Here is a 24,230-nt window from a genome sequence, read left to right as displayed (position 1 = left end):
CCTCGACCAGGAGCTCCGCCTGACTCCATGGCCGTCGTCCCGAACCTCTCCTTCGCCCCGCTACATCTCCGCCTCTAACCCGGCCAGATCGACGCAGTTCACCGCCGCCGCGCCAAGTACCTTCGCCGGAGCACCACATCGCCCGCTCGTCCCCTGCTACAACAGAGCATGGCGACTTGTTTGCCTCCTCTGCTTCACGCTCGTTCGCCGCCGCCAAGACCCCACGTCCTCTGCTGCCTTCCTCCCCATGCCCGGATCCGCCGCCGCACCTTCCCGGAGTCACGCGCCAAGTCCGTCGCCCGGCGCTCCTTGCCGCCTCGTTCGTCAGGGAGACGACGAGCACCTGGCCCGTCGACGCTCCAACCGTTGACTCGCTGCCCGATCTCACGCCCGTCATGGGAACGAGCGCCCGACGCGGACTGGCCTCGCCTAGGCCCAGCGCCTCCCCTCGGCTGCCTGTGTCCCGCAGGCCCAGCTCCCCTGCCAGCCCCTCCTCTCCGTCGAACGGGCCAAGGCCCATTGGGTGAGGCCACCCCCAGCGCCCCACCTATTTTTTCTTTTTTTTATTTTCCTGTTGTTGGGCCAGCAGATTCGGCCCAGAGTCTATTTTTTTAGGCTGTGCGATTTGTCTAATTTTCCAGGATTTCCAGTTTTGCAGAAAAACCCTCATACTCCATGCATATTAAAACTCAACAACCGTGCATCGGCTGTAAATAAGTTATATATGAAACATGACTAGAATTTCATCTAGTTTAATAATATGCCACTTTCATCCATGTTTGAGATGTTTAAAATGTTGTTTGATTAATTTTTCTCTATTGCCATGCTAAAATGTTTTAATTCATAACTACATAACCGTAGCTCCAAACTTAACAAACTTTATAAATGGGGTAGAAAAATTCCTAGTTTAACATGGTGTACTTGCTTTGCATGTCAAACAACTCTAAATTATGGTTTAGGGCAGAACAGTACCAAACCTAAAATATGCATATGGGGATTTACCGGAATTGTTGTTCGTTGTTTCAGGCCTCATTTAAACTTGCCTAGATAGGTAGTTTTTTTGTGCTTCACCCCCTTGTCTTGTTAATCAACATTTAATATTGTTGGGTACATAAACGAGATCGAACTAAATAACTTGAATGTTGTGTTCCGTCAATATGCAACTCGTTGCATATTGAGCTCCACTTAACTTGTAGTGTTGTTTGTGCACTTTGCCATGCCATGCCTCATTAAACCGGACATGCATCATACTTGGTTGTGCATCATGCCATGCTTATGTGATGGTTGTTTACTATGTTGTGTGATTCTTTCCGGTGTTGCTTCTTCGGGTTGGTTCCGATAACGTCGTGTTTGTGAGGATTTGTTTGACTTCGTCCGCTTGTCTTCTTCATGCACTCGTTCTTCTTCCTTGCGGGATCTCAAGCAAGATGACCATTCCCTCGAAATCACTTCTATCTTTTCTTGCTAGTTGTTCGCTCTATTGCTATGCTGCGATACCTACCACTTGCTATATCATGCCTCCCATATTGTTGTGACAAGCCTCTAACCCACCTTTCCTAGCAAACCATTGTTTGGCTATGTTACCGCTTTGCTCAGCCCCTCTTATAGCGTTGCTAGTTGCAGGTTAAGTTGAAGTTTGTTCCATGTTGGAACATGGATATGTTGGGATATCACAATATCACATATTTAATTAATGCATCTATATACTTGGTAAAGGGTGGAAGGCTCGGCCTTATGCCTGGTGTTTTGTTCCACTCTTGTCGCCCTAGTTTCCATCATGCCGGTGTTATGTTCCTTGATTTTGCGTTCCTTACACGGTTGGGTGTTATGGGGACCCCTTGACAGTTCGCTTTGAATAAAACTCCTCCAGCAAGGCCCAACCTTGGTTTTACCATTTTCCTCACCACCACCTACTTTTCCATTGGGATTCGCTCTCCCGAGGGTCATCTTTATTTTAACCCCCCTGGGCCAGTGCTTGTCTAAGTGTTGGTCCGAACCTGTCAGCCGCCAGTGGCCACCAGGGGCAACTCTGGGCTGGCCTACCGGAGGTTTGGACAATCCAGTGTAGCCCTGAGAACAAGATATGTGCATCTCCTATCGGGATGTAGGCGCATCGGGTGGTCTTGCTGGTCTTGTTTTACAATTGTCAAAATGTCTTGTAACCGGGATTCCGAGACTGATCGGGTCTTCCTGGGATAAGGAATATCCTTCACTGAGCGTGAGAGCTTGTGATGGGCTAAGTTGGGACACCCATGCTGGGTTTTGAACTTTTGAAAGACGTGCCCGCGGTTATGTGGCAGATGGGAATTTGTTAATATCTGGTTGTAGAGAACTTGACACTTGACTTAATTAAAATGCATCAACCGCGTGTGTAGCCGTGATGGTCTCTTCTCGGCGTAGTCCGGGAAGTGAACACAGTTTTGGTGTTATGCTTGAATGTAAGTAGTTTCAGGATCACTTCTTGATCACTTCTAGTTCACGACTGTGCTTTGCTTCTCTTCTCGCTCTTATTTGCGTATGTTAGCCACCATATATGCTTAGTGCTTGCTGCAGCTCCACCTCACTACCTTTTCCTAGCCATAAGCTTAAATAGTCTTGATCGCGAGGGTGTGAGATTGCTGAGTCCTCGTGGCTAACAGATACTTCCAAACAGTTTCAGGTGCCGATGATACCAGAGCAGGTGACGCAACCGAGCTCAAGCGGGAGCTCGATGAAGATCTTGTTTTGTTGTTTTGTTTCGTTTCCTGTTGGTCAGTAGTGGAGCCCAGTTGGGACGATCGGGGATCTATGCATTAGGGGTTGCCTTTCTTTATTTGGTTCCATAGTCGGACCTTGATTGTATCTGGATGATGTAATGCTATATTTATTGTGTGAAGTGGCGATTGTAAGCCAACTCTTTATCCCTTTCTTATTCAGTACATGGGATGTGTAAAGATTACCCCTCTTCCGACATGCCTACTATATGGTTATGCCTCTAAGTCGTGCTCCGACACATGGGAGATATAGCCGCATCGTGGGTGTTACATCTGGCACCTCTACAAATCCCTGCTTCCCTCTGCGATGGGCCTATCTATTTACTTTTATGTTGAGTCATCCTCCTCTTATTAAAAAGCACCAGTTGGAGAGCACCGCTGTCATTTGCATTCATTACTGTTAGTTTGCATTGAGTATGACTTGGCTGGATCTCTTTTACCATGAATTACAATGTCTAGTCAGTCCTTGATCTTTAAAGGTGCTCTGCATTTATGTTTTGCAGTCTAAGAAAGGGCTAGCGAGATACCATCTTGTTATATCATATTATGATTGTTTTGAGAAAGTGTTGTCATCCGAGATTTACTATCATTGCTTGCTAGTTGATTACGCCATTGATATGAGTAAATGTGAGACCTATGCGTTATTGTGAATATGGTTAGTTCATAATCTTTCCTGAAAACTTGAATGCTGGCTTTACATATTTACAACAACAAGAGCAAACAGAGTTTGTAAAAGTTTTTCTTTATCACTTTCAGTTTATCAACTGAATTGCTTGAGGACAATCAAAGGTTTAAGCTTGGGGAGTTGATACGTCTCTGTCGCATCTACTTTTCCAAACACTTTTGCCCTTGTTTGGGACTCTAACTTGCCCGGACAGACGCTGTTTTCAGCACAATTGCCATGGTGTTATTTATGTGCAGAAACAAAAGTTCTGGGAATGACCTGAAACTTCACGAAACGTTTATTTGGAAATAATAAAAAATCTTTGCAAAAGATGAAGACCAGGGGGCCCACACCCTAGCCACGAGGGTGGTGGGCGCGCCCCCCTACCTCGTGGGCCCCTGGAGCTCCTCTGACCTCAACTCCAAATCTATATATTTTCTTTCAGGGAGAAAAAAATCAGAGAGAAGGATTCATCGCGTTTTACGATACGGAGCCACCGCCAAGCCCTAAAACCTCTCAGGAGGGCTGATCTGGAGTCCGTTCGGGGCTCCGGAGAGGGGAATCCATCGCCATCGTCATCATCAACCTCCCCCATCACCAATTTCATGATGCTCACCGCCGTGCGTGAGTAATTTCATCGTAGGCTTGCTCGACGGTGATGGTTTGGATGAGATTTATCATGTAATCGAGTTAGTTTTGTTAGGGTTTGATCCCTAGTATCCACTATGTTCCGAGATTGATGTTGCTATGACTTTGCTATGCTTAATGCTTGTCACTAGGGCCCGAGTGCCATGATTTCAGATCTGAACCTATTATGTTTTCATCAATATATGAGAGTTCTTGATCCTATCTTGCAAGTCTATAGTCACCTATTATGTGTTACGATCCATTAACCCCGAAGTGACAATAATCGGGATACTTACCGGTGATGACCGTAGTTTGAGGAGTTCATGTATTCACTATGTGTTAATGCTTTGGTCCGGTACTCTATTAAAAGGAGGCCTTAATATCCCTTAGTTTCCATTAGAACCCCACTGCCACGGGAGGGTAGGACAAAAGATGCCATGCAAGTTCTTTTCCATAAGCACGTATGACTATATTCGGAATACATGCCTACATTACATTGATGAATTGGAGCTAGTTCTATGTCACCCTAGGTTATGACTATTACAGATGAACCGCATCCGGCATAATTCTCCATCACTGGTCCATTGCCTACGAGCTTTCCATATATTGTTCTTCGCTTATTTACTTTTCCGTTTCTATTGCTATCATCACTACAAAACACTAAAAAATTATTTTTGCTATCATTACCTTTTGCTACTGTTACCACTATTATCATATTACTTTGCTACTAAACACTTTGTTGCAGATATTAAGTTTCCAGATGTGGTTGAATTGACAACTCAGCTGCTAATACTTGAGAATATTCTTTGGCTCCCCTTGTGTCCAATCAATAAATTTGGGTTGAATACTCTACCCTCGAAAATTGTTGCGATCCCCTATACTTGTGGGTTATCAATGCTTCTTATGCTCATCTGTAAAAAACATTGTTTGTGAAGGATGTGCTACCTAGAGGACGAAAAATTTCACCATTCTCGATGATGTACCCATGTGATTCGCATCTTTGGGAGCGCCATCTCTGCCATTGCGTGCCTGTGTGTTACTACATTCATGAGCACTTGTTTTTTCACTTTCTTACCATTAGTGTAGTTCACCTGGAACTTATGAATAACTTCTTTAAGGTGCATAGGCAGAATTCTTGGATACCGGAGTCTCCCCCTGCACCTGGCTTTCACCAAGTGGCAAACTGGTTGACACCTGAACAAAGAGATAAACGGAAGAGGGATGGGGATGGTGATGTCAATGTAAGCGCTTGGCATGTTTGTTACAATAATGATTCTCAACAGTTTTGATGTCCACTAACCATCATTGTCATCTAATGCATTGCTTGCTATAGGTTTCGTAAAATGGTAAGGGCTAGAGTTCTTCATGCAGTAAGAAACCAGTAAGAACCAAACTTAGTTTTCTACCATTGTGAAGGGAAAAGTTTAGGAAGCAACTTAATGTTTAAGCTCTCTAATTTTTCATTCCCCCATATGAAATTGCCTCATAATCTAGTTGTATTTTTCTTGGATGCTATGCTTTCATCATAGGCCTTTTATTCTCTAAGTAAATTGGAGCTTTATCAAATTATGTATATAACGGGTGATCTTATCTGAAACATAATTAGAGAACTACTATATAATTCATGTTTCTAGTTGCTATTTTTTGGGACAATTATTGAACAGTTTGCGCATAAATATTAGACCATCCGGCCTAACACATTGAAGTCATTGCCCTATTAGGAGTAGAAAAAACCAGTCCTTCGACCACACAATTGAAGCCTGATTGTACTTCAGTTTACCATCAAATGGCCAGTTAGTAAGGTCTAGTAAGCAATCTAGGCAGACACATACAAAGTTAACTTCAAGTGGTTGGGTTAGCAAGATCTAGCAAGCAATCTAGGCACGTGAGCTACATGGGAAAGAAGAAGACACGGTAGGAAAAGAAAGGCAGTGAGAACCTTTACCTAGACAAATCAATCCATTTGCCAGGCCATCGTTGGTTGGGCCAACCTTCGTATTTCTGCTCCGGGCCAGCACAAAGATTCCCATCTCATCCTGGTCGAGGAACCGCGACCCCGGCAGCTCACCACTAGCACCAAAACAGCATCTATCCGTCCTACCAGCGCCTATCCCGACCATGTAGGCTACAAGGGGCCTGAAATATAATTTTGTTCCACAAATTCTTGTGTAAACGAACAACACTAAACAAGGATCCCTACAATAGTGTTCCTAGATACCAAAAATGTTATGCTAAACATGCTACTGATTGTGCGAAACTCAAATACAATGCTTACCAACCAATCAATATGCCAAAGTAGTATTTTTTGCATTCACCACAAAAAAAGACACATCCATGACATTTTGGGCTGAACGAATTTTTTTCTGTCATACTTATGACACTTCTATAACGATAATTGTGACAAAACCCGGTATCATCATAGATGTGGTGGGGTCCTACTTCTATGAAAAAAAATCATGACAAAAAATGTGCTTTTCGTCCTGGGCGGGCCAGAGGCGTAGCTGCATGACATTCTTTGGGCCGTCCATGATGGAAAAAAACCATGGTAGAAACGAGGACGAGGAAAATATCGAGGGAGTTCCTGGTTACGGTAGGTGGTCGGGGGCCGAGCAATGCACGTTTCTCTCATACATACACGCGTGTGTGCGAGGCGTTGCACTCATACTGAACCCGAGCGAGGCATTGGGCTCTAACTGAACCCGAGCGATTGCACTGCAGGCTACGCGTTACACTGAACCCGAGCGATCGATCGATCCCTTGCTGTTAACTGAAGCCAAGAGATTCCATCGCTACTGCTGCTAACTGAAGCCGATCGATGTTGCCTCTGGATGAATAGTGAGCGTTGTTGGGGGTTTGGATGAACAGTTCCCAGTGGGGGTTGGATGAATAGGACCCCGTGGTAGTAGAGGCCGTTGCCGCTGGATGAACAGTACCCCGATCGATCGAGCCGGTGGATGAACAGGACCCCATGGAGGGCTGAATGAACAGGATCCCGTGGAGAGCTGGTTGAACAGTAGCTGGTGGAGGGCTGGATGAACAGTAGCCCGTGGAGGGGTGGTTGAATAGGACCCCATGGAGAGGGTTGGTTGAATAGTACCGGTGGAGGCTGGATGAACAGGAGCCCTTGGATGAACAGTCGGACGTGGACGCCGGAGGAGGTCGACGGTGGATGAACAATAGCCCATGGAGACTGGGGGAGGTCGACGGTGGAGATGAACAGTATCTTGTGGAGTCCTGTTTTGCGGTACGCCACACCCCTTCCAATGTACAGGACCCCCGTTTCAACCGTAGCGCTCCAACACAAGTGCGTTCCCTCCGTTTTGCGGTACGCCACACCCCACCCGATCAACAGGACCCCGTTTCGACCGTAGGAGGTCCGTTTCCTCCGTTTTGCGGTACGCCAGACCCCTCCCGATGAACAGGATCCCTTCTCCATCGTGGCCGGTCGAACACAAGGCTGTTTCCTCCGTTCTGCGATACGCCAGGCCTTGTTTCCATCGCATGTTCCGTCCAAGCCAGCTGGCTCCCGATGAACACGATGACGCATTCCGCTCCGACCCAGCCAGTTGGCTCCCCATGAACACGACGACGACGTAGTTTCTCCATTCCGACCCAGCCATGTACACGAGCCCTGGCCGTACGCATGCGCGAGTATGCATTCGGGACCCCGCCGGTATGTACGTACGTGGTCGTGTTCACTTTCTCGCACCCTGGCCGCTGAACGTACGTGTACATGCTATGTGCGTGCCTCTACTACCACATGTGCGCGCCTCTACATCGACCAGTATGTTGATAGGTCTCCAACGTATCTATAATTTTTGATTGCTCCATGCTATATTATCTACTGTTTTAGGCAATATTGGGCTTTATTATCCACTTTTATATTATTTTTGGGACTACCCTATTAACCGGAGGCCCAGCCCAGATTTGGTGTTTTATGCCTATTTCAGTGTTTTGAAGAAAAGGAATATTAGATGGAGTCGAAACGGAACGAAATCAACCGGAGAAGTTATTTTTGGAAGGAAACACACCTGATGGACTTGGACCCCACGTCAGAAGATACGGGAGCTGCCCACGAGGGTGGGGGCGCGCCCACCCCCCTAGGGCGCCCCCTGCCTCGTGGGGCCCCGTGGCTCCCCTGACGTGCTTCTTCTGCATATATAACTCCATGTACCCAAAAACTTCCAGAACGCACCATAGTCGGGAGTTACACTGCCAGAAGCCTCCGTAGCCACCAAAAACCAATCTAGACCCGTTCCGGCACCCTGCCGGAGGGGGCAATCCCTCTCCGGTGGCCATCTTCATCATCCCGGTGCTCTCCATGACGAGGAGGGAGTAGTTCTCCCTCGGGGCTGAGGGTATGTACCAGTAGTTATGTGATTGATCTCTCTCTCTCTCTCTCGTGTTCTTGATTTGACACGATCTTGATGTATCGCGAGCTTTGCTATTATAGTTGGATCATATGTTTCTCCTCCCCCTCTTCTCTCTTGTAATGAATTGAGTTTCCCCTTTGAAGTAGTCTTATCGGATTGAGTCTTTAAAGATTTGAGAACACTTGATGTATGTCTTGCCGTGAATATCTGTGGTGACAATGGGATATCACGTGATTAGCTTGATGTATGTTTTGGTGATCAACTTGCGGGTTCCGCCCATGAACCTATGCATAGGGGTTGGCACATGTTTTCGTCGTGATTCTCCGGTAGAAACTTTGGGGCACTCTTTGAGGTCCTATGTGTTGGTTGAATAGATGAATCTAAGATTGTGTGATGCATATCGTATAATCATACCCACAGATACTTGAGGTGACATTGGAGTATCTAGGTGACATTAGGGTTTTGGTTGATTTGTGTCTTAAGGTGTTATTCTAGTACGAACTCTAGGGCTGTTTGTGACAATTATAGGAATAGCCCAACGGATTGATTGGAAAGAATAACTTTGAGGTGGTTTCATACCCTACCATAATCTCTTCGTTTGTTCTCCGCTATTAGTTACTTTGGAGTGACTCTTTGTTGCATGTTGAGGGATAGTTATGTGATCCAATTATGTTAGTATTGTTGAGGGAACTTACACTAGCGAAAGTATGAACCCTAGGCCTTATTTCCACGCATTGCAATACCGTTTACGCTCACTTTTATCATTAGTTACCTTGCTGTTTTTATAATTTCATATTACAAATACCTTTATCTACTTGAGGGAAATTTGGTTCCAGGGTTGCTTGTGAGAGACCATGTTCATCCTATGCCTCCTACGGATTGATAAACCTTAGGTCATCCACTTGAGGGAAATTTGCTACTGTCCTACAAACCTCTGCATTTGGAGGCCCAACAACGTCTACAAGAAGAAGGTTGTGTAGTAGACATCAAGCTCTTTTCTGGCGCCGTTGCCGGGGAGGTTAGTGCTTGAAGGTATATCTTTAGATCTTGCAATCAAGTTTTTTGTTTCTTGTTTTATCACTAGTTTAGTTTATAAAAGAAAACTATAAAAAATGGAATTGAGTTTGTCTCATACGCTTCACCTTTTTAATATCTTTCATGAGTATGATGGAAAGAATAATTGTGCTCAAGTGCTAGAAGAAGAAATCTATAAAATGTTTGGCACTAAATATGTGAATGATGAGCATGATTGCAATGTTGTTAGTATGAATTCCTTGAATATCTATGATGCTAATGATATGCAATGCCACAAGCTTGGGGAAGCTATGTTTGATGAAGATGATATTTTTCGTCCCCCCAAGTTTTGATGAGCAAATTTATTATGATGAAAGCATGCCTCCTATTTATGATGATTATATTGATGAAAGTGGATTTGGAGAAGTCATGACTTTATTATGTGATGAATCCACTATTACGAAAGAGGTTCCAATTGATTATGGGAAGAAAGTTGCTATCTATGATGATTATTGTGATGACTTGTATGCTATAAATAATAATGATATCCATGAAACTTTTCATCATGATTTTAGTTTTCAATTGGATTATGCCTCCCATGATAGTTACTTTGTTGAGTTTGCTCCCACTATTATTCATGAGAAGAATTTTGCTTATGTGGAGAGTAATAAAATTTCTATGCTTATAGATCATGAAAAGAATGCTTTAGGTGCTGGTTATATTGTTGAATTCATTCATGATGCTACTGAAAATTATTATGATGGGGGAATATATGCTTGTAGGAATTGCAATAATACCAAGTTTCCTCTCTATGTGCTTAAAGTTTTGAAGTTATGCTTGTTTTGCTTTCCTATGCTAGTTCATTATTGTTCCCATAAGTTGTTTGATCACAAAATCCCTATGCATAGGAAGTGGGTTAGTCTTAAATGTGCTATTAATATTTTTCATGATGCTCTCTTTATGTTTCAATCCTTGTCTTTTATGTGAGCATCATTGAAATCATCATGCCTAGCTAGGGGCGTTAAACGATAGCACTTGTTGGGAGGTAACCCAATATTATTTTTGCTTTTTGATTTTTGTTCCTGTTTAGTAATAAATAATTCATCTAGCCTCTGTTTAGATGTGTTATTATGCTTTTAATTAGTCTTTGTGCCAAGTAGAACCTTTGGGAAGACTTGGGAGAAGTCTTGTTGATCATGCTATAGAAAACAGAAACTTTAGCGCTCACGAGAATTGCTTCCATTTTTATTTGGAGAGTGATATTTAGTTAATTAGTTTGGCAGATGATTAATAGATAAATTCCTCAGGTGCAGCAATTTATTTGAGAATTTTATGAGTTACAGAAGTATACGTTTGATCCAGATTACTACAGACTGTTCTGTTTTTGACAGATTCTGTTTTTCTTGTGTTGTTTATTTATTTTGATGAATCTATGGCTAGTAAAATAGTTTATAAACCATAGAGAAGTTGGAATACAGTAGGTTTAACACCAATATAAATAAAGAATGAGTTCATTACAGTACCTTGAAGTGGTGATTTATTTTCTTATACTAACGGAGCTTACGAGTTTTCTGTTAAGTTTTGTGTTGTGAAGTTTTCAAGTTTTGGGTAAGGATTCGATGGACTATGGAATAAGGAGTGGCAAGAGCCTAATCTTGGGGATGCCCAAGGCACCCCAAGGTAATATTCAGGGAAATCCAAGAGCCTAAGCTTGGGGATGCCCCGGAAGGCATCCCCTCTTTCGTCTTCGTTCATCGGTAACTTTACTTGGAGCTATATTTTTATTCACCACATGATATGTGTTTTGCTTGGAGCGTCAATTTATTTTGTTAGGATTTGCTTGCTGTTTGAATAAAATATCAAGATCTTAAATTATTAAATGTTAGAGAGTCTTCACATAGTTGCATAATTATTCAACTACTCATTGATCTTCACTTATATCCTTCGGAGTAGTTTGTCATTTGCTCTAGTGCTTCACTTATATCTTTTACAGCATGGCGGTTGTTTTATTTTGAAGAAATAGATGAACTCTCATGCTTCACTTAGATTATTTTGAGAGTCTTAAATAGCATGGTAATTTGCTTAAAATCCTAATATGCTAGTTACTCAAGAATAATAAAATTCTCTTATGAGTGTGTTGAATACTATGAGAAGTTTGATACTTGATAATTGTTTTGAGATATGGAGATGGTGATATTAGAGTCATGCTAGTTGAGTAGTTGTGAATTTGGGAGATACTTGTGTTGAAGTTTGTGATTCCTGTAGCATGCACGTATGGTGAACCGTTATGTAACGAAGTCGGAGCATGAGGTGTTTATTGATTGTCCTCCTTATGAGTGGCGGTCGGGGACGAGCGATGGTATTTTCCTACCAATCTATCCCCCTAGGTGCATGCGCGTAGTACTTTGTTTCGGTAACTAATATATTTTTTCAATAAGTATATGAGTTGTTTATGACTAATGTTGAGTCCATGGATTATACGCACTCTCACCCTTCCACCTTTGCTAGCCTCTCTAAAACCATGCACCTTTCGCCGGTATCATAAACCCACCATATACCTTCCTCAAAACAGCCACCATACCTACCTATTATGGCATTTCCATAGCCATTCCGAGATATATTGCCATGCAACTTTCCACCATCTAGTTCATCATGACATATTCATCATTGTCATATTGCTTAGCATGATCATGTAGTTGACATAGTATTCGTGCCAAAGCCGTCGTTCATAATTCTTTCATACATGTCACTCATGGATCATTGCACATCCAGGTACACCGCCGGAGGCATTCATATAGAGTCATCTTTGTTCTAGTATCGAGTTGTATCATCGAGTTGTAAATAAATAGAAGTGTGATGATCATCATTCAATAGAGCATTGTCCCAATAAAAAAAGAGAAAGGCCAAATAAAAAAAGGAGAAAGGCCATAAAAAAAGAAAGGCCAAAAAAGGGGCAATGCTACTATCCTTTTTCCACACTAGTGCTTCAGAGTAGCACCATGATCTTCATGATAGAAAGTCTCCTATGTTGTCACTTTCATATACTAGTGGGAATCTTTCATTATAGAAGTTGGCTTGTATATTCCAATGATGGGCCTCCTCAAGTGCCCTAGGTCTTCGTGAGCAAGCAAGTTGGATGCACACCCACTAGTTTCTTTTGTTGAACTTTCATACATTTATAGCTCTAGTGCATCCGTTGCATGGCAATCCCTACTCACTCACATTGATATCTATTGATGGGCATCTCCATAGCCCGTTGATATGCCTAGTCAATGTGAGACTATCTTCTCCCTTTTGTCTTCTCCACAACCACCATTCTATTCCACCTATAGTGCTATATCCATGGCTCACCTTCATGTATTGCGTGAAGATTGAAAAAGTTTGAGAACATTAAAAGTATGAAACAATTTCTTGGCTTGTCATCGGGGTTGTGCATGATTTAAATATTTTGTGTGGTGAAGATGGAGCATAGCGAGACTATATGATTTTGTAGGGATATCTCTCTTTGGCCATGTTATTTTGAGAAGACATAATTGCTTAGTTAGTATGCTTGAAGTATTATCATTTTTATGTCAAGATGAACTTTTGTCTTGAATCTTTCAGATCTGAATATTCATATCACATGTAGGAAGAATTACCTTGAAATTATGCCAACTAGCATTCCACATCAAAAAATATCTTTTTATCATTTACCTACTCGAGGACGAGCAGGAATTAAGCTTGGGGATGCTTGATACGTCTCCAACGTATCTATACTTTTTGATTGCTCCATGCTATATTATCTACTATTTTAGGCAATATTGGGCTTTATTATCCACTTTTATACTATTTTTGGGACTAACCTATTAACCAGAGGCCCAGCCCAGATTTGCTGTTTTATGCCTATTTCAGTGTTTTGAAGAAACGGAATATCAGACGGAGTCGAAACGGAACGAAATCAAGTGGAGAAGTTATTTTTGGAAGGAAACACACCTGATGGACTTGGACCCCACGTCAGAAGATACGGGAGCTGCCCACGAGGGTGGGGGGCGCGCCCCCTGACTCGTGGGGCCCCCGTGGCTCCCCTTACGTGCTTCTTCTACCTATATAACTCCATGTACCCCAAAAACTTCCAGAACGCACCATAGATCCACCAGAAGCCTCCATAGCCACCAAAAACAAATCTAGACCCGTTCCGGCACCCTGCCGGAGGGGGCAATCCCTCTCCGGTGGCCATCTTCATCATCCCGGTGTTCTCTATGACGACGAGGGAGTAGTTCTCCCTCGGGGCTGAGGGTATGTACCAGTAGCTATGTGTTTGATCTCTCTCTCTCTCGTGTTCTTGATTTGGCACGATCTTGATGTATCGCGAGCTTTTCTATTATAGTTGGATCCTATGTTTCTCCTCCCCCTATTCTCTCTTGTAATGAATTGAGTTTCCCCTTTGAAGTAGTCTTATCGGATTGAGTCTTTAAAGATTCGAGAACACTTGATGTATGTCTTGCCGTGGACATCTGTGGTGACAATGGGATATCACGTGATTAACTTGATGTATGTTTTGGTGATCAACTTGCGGGTTGGCACATGTTTTTGTCGTGATTCTCCGGTAGAAACTTTGGGGCACTCTTTGAGGTCCTATGTGATGAAGCTATGTACCTAGGATAGGGGCATGGACCTGTCCTAAGTACCCTACCCAAGGACATCCCTAGAAGAAGTCACCTTTCAATCGACTTGGAGGTATCCCACTCGACAGATTCAAGACACTCGACCACAAAGCAATCACTCGACCAAATTCCAACCACTCGACTGCCAGGAGATCTAAAGTCACCCTGCACGCAAACGGTCGGTCATTAAGTAGCTTTTATGGTCATCATAGCACTTTATTAGGGGCGTTACCAGTAACCCCCAGTCTTAATGTACTTTAAACCTTGCATTACTGAGGGCTGGAGGGGCCTCGCGAACTCTATATAAGCCACCCCCCTCCTCAGTATCAAGGGTTGGCACCCTTGTTATTCATACACACATAATTCAGTTGACCGCCTCCGGGCACCGAGACGTAGGGCTGTTACTTCCTCCGAGAAGGGCCTGAACTCGTAATCCTCGTGTGCTTACAACTCCTCCATAGCAAAGATCTAGCCTCTCCATACATACCCCTCTACATCACTGTCAGAGTTAGAACCACGACTGTTGGCGCCCACCATGGGGCCAGGAGTCTTAGCGCCTAGTTTGAGAAGTTGCGATTTTTTCCAATCGCCTTGATCATGGTTTCGGGCCAAGCTTTGGTGGAGGGCCACGAGATCCGTCTCGGTGCGCTCACGTTCATCGCCGACGACTCCGCTTGGCTTCAGGAGGCTCCACTCGACGTCGACGTGCTCCCCGTCCGCGGGGTGACGCACTTTCGCGCATGCATCCGTGGTGTCCTCCTGCGGCAGCCGTCGACCCAGTATCGGTCGGCTCCCGTGGCATCTCCCCGCCCTATTTCTCGCCGGCGCAAGCGCTCCGGTCGGTCGAGGCTTCAGAGGTGGGTGAGGCATGCGGTGGCCCGCCAGTCAGCCACCCCACAAGTCGCGGCAATCGAGCCCGACGAATCCCTCTACGGCCTGTTCGACTGGCTCCGCAGAGACCGCATCCGAATGCGACAGCAATGACCCAGCTGCAGAGGTTCTGGTGATTGATGGGCCACACAGTCCTCCCGGTTTCCCCCGCGCTGACGGAGGCGCGGATGGGGGCGACCCGTCGCGTCCTCACGAGGAGTATCTCCCCGAGCCTCTCACGTCGTTGCAGTGGGAGGAGCTTCGCCGCCGGAACATGGATGCACTCCACACTCCTATCATTGGAGAAACCCCCGAGGCCCGAGCCTTGGAGGACGCGCGCTTGGCTAACTTGGCCGAGCGCACTCGACTGGAGAGTCTCCAGCGAATACTCGACGAGCGAGCGCGTCAACGGGTTCCAAAATCTAGTCGACGTCAAATCTTTCCGCCCCCGCAGGTATATCGTACTCCGATTCTGAATTTGGCGGCTGCCGCCCGTATAGCAGAGTCGATTCAGCCCTCCCAGTCAGAGGCTGGCAGAGGCTTGTTGCAAATCAGAGCATTGCTCCAGGCAGCGGGAGACCAGAATTCCGCTGTTTCTCAGTCGCGGAACAGGATCCACAGTCGATCCGTTGCAGCGGATACAGTCCAGTCGGCTCACAGCCCAAGATCGCCTCCGAGGCGTGAGGGACGTGGAGACCGGCGTGATCAGTACCGAAGGAATGAGCAGTATGATCACCGATTCGATCGTGATGATCGACGTAGAGTGCCAACCCCTCCCCCGAGAAGTGGATCATATGTGCCTCGACAGTAGGTTGACAGACGCCCTCATAGTGTTGGGCGGAGAATTCCAGTCGACCCCAGGGAACCAGGCTTTGATGCGAGATCCATTCTCGTTCAAGGTTTGGTCGACAGGAATAGAGCTCATCGGGAATGCCACGACAGAGATGCGCCTACCAGTAGCAGAGTACATGTTTCAGGGCTGGAGTGTTTCAGTCGAGCCATCAGAGCCGTTGTAATTCCTCCCAACTTCAGGTTGGCGACTGGAGTTAGTAAGTTCACTGGTGAGTCCAGGCCTGATAGTTGGCTCGAAGATTACCGAGTGGCTGTCCAGATTGGCGGTGGGAACGATGAGGTAGCCATGAAGCACCTGCCTCTCATGTTAGAAGGCTCGGCCAGAGCGTGGCTGAATCAGTTAGCACCCAGCAGCATTTACACTTGGGAGGATCTCTCTCGAGTGTTTGTCACCACATTTGAAGGAACATGCAAGCGACCTGCAGGCCTTACGGAATTGCGGTCTTGCATGCAAAAACCGAATGAAACTCTGAGGGATTACATCCAGAGGTGGATCACATTGGATCACACAGTTGAAAATGTACCAGATCATCAAGCAGTTTGTGCCTTTAAAGAAGGCGTTAAGTACAGAGAATTGAATCAGAAGTTCGGTCGAACCGGAGGGATGTCTCTGAATCTGATGATGGAGATTGCCACCAAATACGCTAATGGTGAAGATGAGGATCGACTCCGGAGTGGCAAGCATAAAGCAGTCGCCCTGGAAACCAGAGGAAATTCCAGTCGGAAACAGAAGCGGAAAGCCGAGCCAGCCGCTCCTGGGGAGGCCCTGGCCGTAACCCAGGGAAAATTTAAGGGAAAACCCAAAGGACCTTGGAACCCCAAGAAAGTTAAAGACCAATAGGGAAATGATGTTTTTGATCTACCATGTCACATCCACACCAAGAAAGATGAAGAGGGTAAACTCATTTACCCAAAGCATACCACTCGACAGTGTCGGCTTCTGATCCAGCAGTTTCAGGGCAAGCAGTCCAAAGATAAGGAAAAGGAGTCGGAAAAAGTTGAGGACAAGGAAGATAGTGACGATGGGTACCCCCAGGTCAATTCCACCCTGATGATTTTTGCTGATGTTGAGAGCAAAAGTCGACTGAAGGTTATTAACTGTGACGTAAATATGGTTGCTCCGGCAACACCCAATTATCTGAAGTGGTCCCAGACTGCCATCACATTCGACCAGTTTGATCACCCTACGCACATTGCCACCCCTGGGAGGCAAGCTCTGGTGGTCGACGCAGTTGTCGAAGGCACTCGACTAACCAAAGTCCTGATGGATGGAGGCAGCGGTTTGAACATACTGTATGCAGAAACATTGAAAGGGATGGGCATCCCGATGTCCAGGCTCAGCACCAGTAACATGAGTTTCCATGGAGTCATTCCTGGGAAGAGAGCCGAGTCACTCGGCCAAATTGCTCTTGATGTGGTTTTCGGTGATTCCAAGAATTACCGCAAGGAAAAGTTGACATTCGAAGTTGTGGATTTCCAAAGTGCTTATCACGCTATTTTGGGCAGGCCAGCTTATGCACGCTTCATGGCTCGACCATGTTATGTGTATCTCAAATTGAAGATGCCTGGTCCTAAAGGTGTGATCACTGTTACAGGCAATCGGAAGAAAGCAGAAGAGTGTTTTCAGAAAGGCTCAAAGATTGCTGACGCTCAGATGGCAGTGGTCGAGCTGCAAGAGTATCAGAAGACTGCAGATCCGAGTGAGTTGCTACGAGCTAAGAAGCCTGCTTCAGAATCAGCTTTTCAGTCGTCTGGTGAAACAAAGGCAGTTCACATTCACCCGACCGATCCAAACGCTGCTCCGACTCACATCTCAATGACGGTCGACTCCAAATAGGAAAAAGCGCTCATCCAGTTCCTCCGTGAGAACTGGGACATCTTCGCATGGAAGCCTGCTAACATGCCTGGAGTTCCCAGGGGGCTGGCTGAGCACCGTCTACGAGTCGACCCAAAATTTAAACCTGTGAAAGAACATCTTCGATGGTCCGCCGTCCAGAAGAGGAAGGCCATTGGCGAGGAGGTGGCTCGGCTCTTAGCAGCGGAGTACATCCGAGAAATTTACCACTCCGAGTGGCTCGCCAATGTTGTCATGGTCCCCAAGAAGGACAAGTCACTTCGCATGTGCATTGATTTCAAGCATATCAATCGGGCCTGCCCGAAAGATCATTTTCCTCTCCCCCGCATCGACTAGATAGTCGACTCGACTGCGGGATGTGAGCGTTTGTCTTTCCTAGACGCCTATTCTGGGTACCATCAGATCCGTCTGTACGGGCCCGACGAGATCAAAACAGCTTTCATCACTCCATTCGGGTGCTTCTGTTATGTCACCATGCCGTTCGGCCTCAAGAATGCTGGAGCCACATTCATGAGGATGATTCAGAACTGTTTGCTCACTCAAATCAGTCGGAATGTGGAGGCATACATGGATGATATTGTGGTCAAGTCACGGAAGGGTTCCGACCTGCTAACTGACCTTGCTGAAACCTTTGCCAACCTCAGGAGGTATGATATCAGGATCAATCCGTCAAAGTGCATGTTCGGAGTTCCAGTTGGGAAGTTACTCGGTTTTCTCGTTTCCGAACAGGGAATCGACGCCAATCCTGAAAAAATTGGTACTATACTCCGGATGAAACATCCTGTGCGTGTGCATGACGTCCAGAAGCTTACAGGATGCTTGGCCGCTTTAAGTCGATTCATCTCTTGCCTCGATGAAAAGGCATTGCCTCTTTACCGACTGATGAAGAAGTCCGACAAGTTCGAGTGGACTCCAGAAGCTGATGCAGCGTTTACAGAGCTCAAAGCTCTCCTCTCCACCCAGTCGGTGCTTGCTGCCCCAATCAGCAAGGAGCCTTTGCTGATTTACATTGCAGCCACAAGACAAGTTGTCAGTACAGTACTTACGGTCGAGCGGGAAGAAGAAGGAACGGCCTTCAAAGTTCAGCGCCCAGTATATTATGTTTCTGAAGTTTTCACTCCTTCAAAGCAAAGATATCCTCATTACCAGAAGCTTGTATATGGGATTTATATGACCACGAAGAAGGTTGCACATTACTTCTCTGATCATTCCATTACAGTCGTCAGCGACGCTCCACTATCAGAGATTTTGCACAACAGAGATGCAACTGGTCGAGTGGCCAAATGGGCGATTGAACTTCTTCCCCTAGATATCAATTTTGAGGCAAAGAAAGCTATCAAGTCCCAAGCAATTGCAGATTTCATCGCCGAGTGGATCGAACAGCAACTTCTGACTCAAGTTCACTCGGAGCACTGGACCATGTTCTTCGATGGATCTAAGATGCTGAATGGTTCCGGTGTTGGGGTAGTATTGGTTTCCCCCCGAGGAGATAAGCTCAGATATGTTCTCCATATTCACTTCGATTCCTCCAATAACGAAGCAGAATATGAAGCACTTTTGTATGGGTTGCGCATGGCCATTTCACTCGGCGTCCGTCGCCTCATGTTCTATGGCGACTCAGATTTGGTGGTTAATCAGGTGATGAAAGAATGGGATGTCAGAAGTCCAGCTATGACTGGTTATTGCAATGCAGTGAGAAAGTTAGAGAAGAAATTCGAGGGGTTAGAGCTTCATCACATCCCCTGACTGAAAAATCAAGCGGCTAATGATTTGGCAAAGATAGGCTCCAAGAGAGAAGCCATCCCCAGCAATGTGTTTTTGGAACACATCCACTCGCCATCAGTCCAAGAAGATCCTTTTACAGATGAAGCCCCTCAGCCGAAGAGTGCCATAGATCCGACTGAAGTTGAAATTCCGGCAGTGGTCGACCTAATCATGGAAGTTTTGGCAATCACCCCTGACTGGACGATACCGTACATCGCGTATATCCTAAGAAAGGAACTCCCGGAGGACGAAGAAGAGGCTCGACAGATCGTCCATCGATCCAAGGCCTTTACAGTCATAAAGGGACAGTTGTATAGAGATAGCGTGACTGGAGTCGGTCAGAAGTGTATAACACCAGAAGAAGGTTAGATAATCCTTGATGATATCCACTCGGGGACCTGTGGTCATCATGCGTCCTCTCAGACCATTGTGGCTAAAGCATACCGAGCGGGATTTTACTGGCCAAGAGCGAATGAAATGGCGAAAGAGATAGTCGACAAGTGTGAATGGTGCCAGTTCTACTCCAACATGTCGCACAAGCCTGCATCAGCCCTGAAGACCATTCCACTCATCTGGCCCTTTGGTGTTTGGGGACTGGACATGGTTGGCCCATTGAGAACAGGCAGGAGCGGTTTCACACATGTGCTTGTGGCAGTCGACAAGTTTACCAAATGGATTGAAGCTAAGCCTATCAAGAATCTTGATGCTTGCACTGCTATCAGTTTCCTCAGAGAGTTAACATTCAGATATGGAATCCCGCATAGCATCATCACCGACAATGGGTCAAACTTTGATTCAGACAAGTTCAGAGCTTTTTGCGCCTCTCAAGGCACACGAGTCGACTACGCATCGGTCGCCCACCCCCAGTCGAATGGACAAGCAGAAAGGGCAAATGGTCTGATTCTCAAAGGACTAAATCCTCGGCTGATGCGTGATCTCAAGCACGCAACAAGCGCTTGGGTCGACGAGCTTCGGTCAGTTCTGTGGGGATTGAGGACCACCCCGAATCGGTCGACTGGAAGAACTCCGTTCTTTCTGGTTTATGGAGCGGAAGCAGTCCGGCCGAGTGATCTACTTCACAATGCACCCTGAGTCGAGCTTTATACCGAAGATGAAGCAGAACAAGCCCAGCAAGACGCAGTCGACCTCCTGGAAGAAGAAAGAGAAATGGCTATGATCCGATCGACCATTTATCAGCAAGACTTGCGTCGATTCCATGCCAGAAATGTGAAGAGTCGAGCCTTCCAAGAAGGAGATTTGGTCCTCCGAGTGGATCAACAGAAACCACACAAGCTCACTCCTACTTGGGAAGGTCCCTTCATCGTCACCAGAGTCCTCCACAATGGAGCGTATCACCTTTACAATGTCGATCGCCAGATCGATGAGCCACGAGCTTGGAATGCAGAACTGCTCCGCCCCTTTCACACTTGAATTCTCACTCGGATGAGATGTAATAAGAAAAACTTCTATAGTCTATTTATCAAAGACAAGAGTGTTACAAATTTTCCTATAATTGTTGTTGCTTTTGTTTGCGTGTGAAATCCCCCAGTGGGTGGCTTAGCTGCGAATCCGTTTCGCCTAAGTTTGTAAAAAAAAATACTATCGAGTGGTGAGCTAGACTCCCACTCGGAGGCTTAGCTGCAGCTCAGTGCTCGCCTAAGTGTTTAAAAATCCTATCGAGTGGCGAGCCAGACTCCCACTCGGAGGCTTAGCTGCAGCCCAGTGCTCGCCGAAGTGTTTAAAAATCCTACCGAGTGGTGAGCCAGACTCCCACTCGGAGGCTTAGCTGCAGCCCAATGCTCGCCTAAGTGTTTAAAACTCCTACCGAGTGGAGAGCAAACCTCCCACTCGGAGGCTTAGCTGCAGCCCAGTGCTCACCTAAGTGTTTAAAAATCCTACCGAGCGGAGAGCAAACCTCCCACTCGGAGGCTTAGCTGCAGCCAAGTGCTCTCCTAAGTGTTTAAAAATCCTACCGAGTGGCGAGCTAGACTCCCACTCGGAGGCTTAGCTGCAGCCCAGTGCTCGCCTAAGTGTTTAAAAATCCTACCGAGTGGAGGGCAAACCTCCCACTCGGAGGCTTGGCTGTAGCCCAGTGCTCGCCTAAGTATTTAAAAATCCTACCGAGTGGTTAGCAGACCTCCCACTCGGGGGGCTTAGCTGCAGTCTAGTACTCGCCTAAGTTTGAAAAAATCCTACCGAGTGGAGAGCAGACCTCCCACTCGGGGGCTTAGCTGCAGTCGAGTACTCGCCTAAGTTTGAAAAAATCCTACCGAGTGGAGAGCAGACCTCCCACTCGGGGGCTTAGCTGCAATCCAGTGCTCGCCTAAGTATTTAAAAATCCTACCGAGTGGTGAGCAGACCCCCGACTCGGGGGGCTTAGCTGCAGTCCAGTACTCGCCTAAGTTTGAAAAAATCCTACCAAGTGGAGAGCAGACCTCCCACTCGGGGGCTTAGCTGCAGTCCAGTACTCGCCTAAGTTTGAAAAAATCCTACCGAGTGGAGAGCAGACCTCCCACCCGAGGGCTTAGCTGCAGTCCAGTACTGGCCTAAGTTTGAAAAAATCCTACCGAGTGGAGAGCAGACCTCCCACTCGGGGGCTTAGCTGCAGTCCAGTACTCGCCTAAGTTTTTAAAATCCTACCGAGTGGAGAGCAGACCTTCCACTCGGAGGCTTAGCTGCAGCCCAGTGCTTGCCTAAGTACGGAACACATCCCAATCCGCAAGGACGACGAGGTGCAAATCGACTGCTACCTTCTCCTTCGGAGTTGCACCACAAATGCAAAGTTATTTCGAGTGAAGAACAAGTTCCACTCGACAGATAATTCATGAAGATATTCAACGATAAATCAAGTTCAGATGAGATCCAAAGGTTCTAGACCGCAGATCAAAGTACTCGAGCCTCCAGCTCGACAGAGTTTAACGGTTACAAAATCCACTCGGCATTCCGAGGCAAATTTAAAGTGAAGCATAAAAGTTTTTATTCCTCATGCGGAGGACTGGAAGGGGCGACGAACTTGTCCAAGTCGACCCCGTCTACAATGCGAGTGGCAGCAGCAATGAAAGTCTCCATGAAGTCTTGAAAGTTGTGCTTCCTGGTATTGGAAACTTGGATGGCGGCCAACTTTTCTTCTCGCGCCTCCTTGCAGTGGACGCGGACCAGAGACAGAGCGACATCAGCGCCACATCTAGCAGAAGATTTCTTCCATTCCGCCACTCGACCTAGGACTTCATTTAGTCGAGTCATCAGGGACTCGAGGTCATTCTGAAGCGTCGTCCTAGGCCAGAGCGACGTGTCAATCTGTGACATCGCAACCTTCAACCGAGCAAGATAGTCAACAACGCCGGCAACACGAGATTCCAGTCGGAGCACGTTCATAGAAGCCTCGTCCTTCACTGGAGAATTGATGGGGTCCAAGTCTGTCTCCACTCGACTGGTCTCCTCTTCGAAGTTCTGGCAGAATTCTGTAAACACAATTCAAGGATAAGTCAGTGGCTCTACGCAGATTTGGTAACTGCAAGTCAGTCGGGCCGGAGTAATTACCCTCGAGCATGACGAACAGCTTCTTGGCGAGTCCACCGAGATAAGCCTCCAGATCGTTCCTCTTCCCCGCCAGTTCACTTTCCTTGTCATTCAGAGCTATATTGCCATTCTTCAGACGGCTGACGTCTCGATTAGCCGTGTCGAGAGCAGTTTTTAGCCTGGAGTTTTCCTTTTCAAGAGTACCGACTGAAGCCAGTTTTTCTTCAGCAAGCTTCGTTTTGTTCAGGGCCTCCTTCTGCACTTCGGCAAGGTCTTGATCCTTCTTCTTCAGAGCCCCCTCCATTTTGTCTGCGAAACAGCAAGTGAGATCAACATCGAGGACGGCCAGAAAGAAAGGATAGTCGACAAAAGCTCACCAGCCATACCTTTTGCTTCGTCCCTCGCCTTCTGCAAGTACTCCTGAGCAAGCTTCAAGTCAAGGTTCAGCTGGATCTGTTTGTTCTCCAACTCAGTGTAGCGAGCCACAAGTTCGCAGGATTTCTGCAAAAAATCAGGTGACAGACATCCAAGATAAGTTGCTTCCGAGTAACCAAGAGACAATGATGGCGTTTCTAAGACTACAGCTGAATCAAAAACATTCGATAGTAGTCTCGGGGACTACACCCAGTGGGTGCACTCAGCGTGCCCCCACTGGTTCGACCAAAAAAAATCAAGGCCTGACCAGACCGAGTGAAGAAGTTCAGCTAAAGCAACACAATATAAAGACTATAGTCGACTGCTAGCAGTCCACCGTAGTCTCGGGGACTACACCCAGTGGGTGCACTTAGCGTGCCCCCACTCGTCAAAAAGATTAATAGACACACCCAGTGGTCGTACAGATATAAAGATCTTCGGAAAAGAGATTCTTCAGATAGCATATCCTAACAGAACAAGCGGTGACTCGACTGACCTGGACGTTGCTCTGAAGAGCTGAGCTCGCGTCATAAGCTGCTTGGCTGGCTTCCCGAACCACCTTCACTTGCTCCATCATGATCCCCGCCTGGCGTATAGCCTCTTTAGCGGCACCCACTTGGTCCTCAGGGACGTGGTGTGTGGAAAAAAGTGAAGGTGGATTTGCAGTCGATGTCGAAGGCCGGACACTCGTCAGAGGTTCAGCGAAGGTCACAGAAACCCGAGTGGTATCACCACCCTCCCGGACTACGGCCTCGGGCGCGGGAGTAGTTTGTGGGGTCTTGCCAGCCGGCGCCCTCCTGTTCCTTCGCGCCCTCAGCGGCACTTCATCGTCATCATCAGGGAGGTCAATGACATGACGAGGAGCTACAAGAAAAATCCAAT

The sequence above is a fragment of the Triticum urartu genome, chromosome 2A (genome assembly GCF_056163025.1).
Source record: "Triticum urartu cultivar PI428250 chromosome 2A, HENAU_Tu73, whole genome shotgun sequence".
Lineage (NCBI taxonomy): Eukaryota > Viridiplantae > Streptophyta > Magnoliopsida > Poales > Poaceae > Triticum > Triticum urartu.
This window is presented reverse-complemented; position numbering follows the sequence as displayed.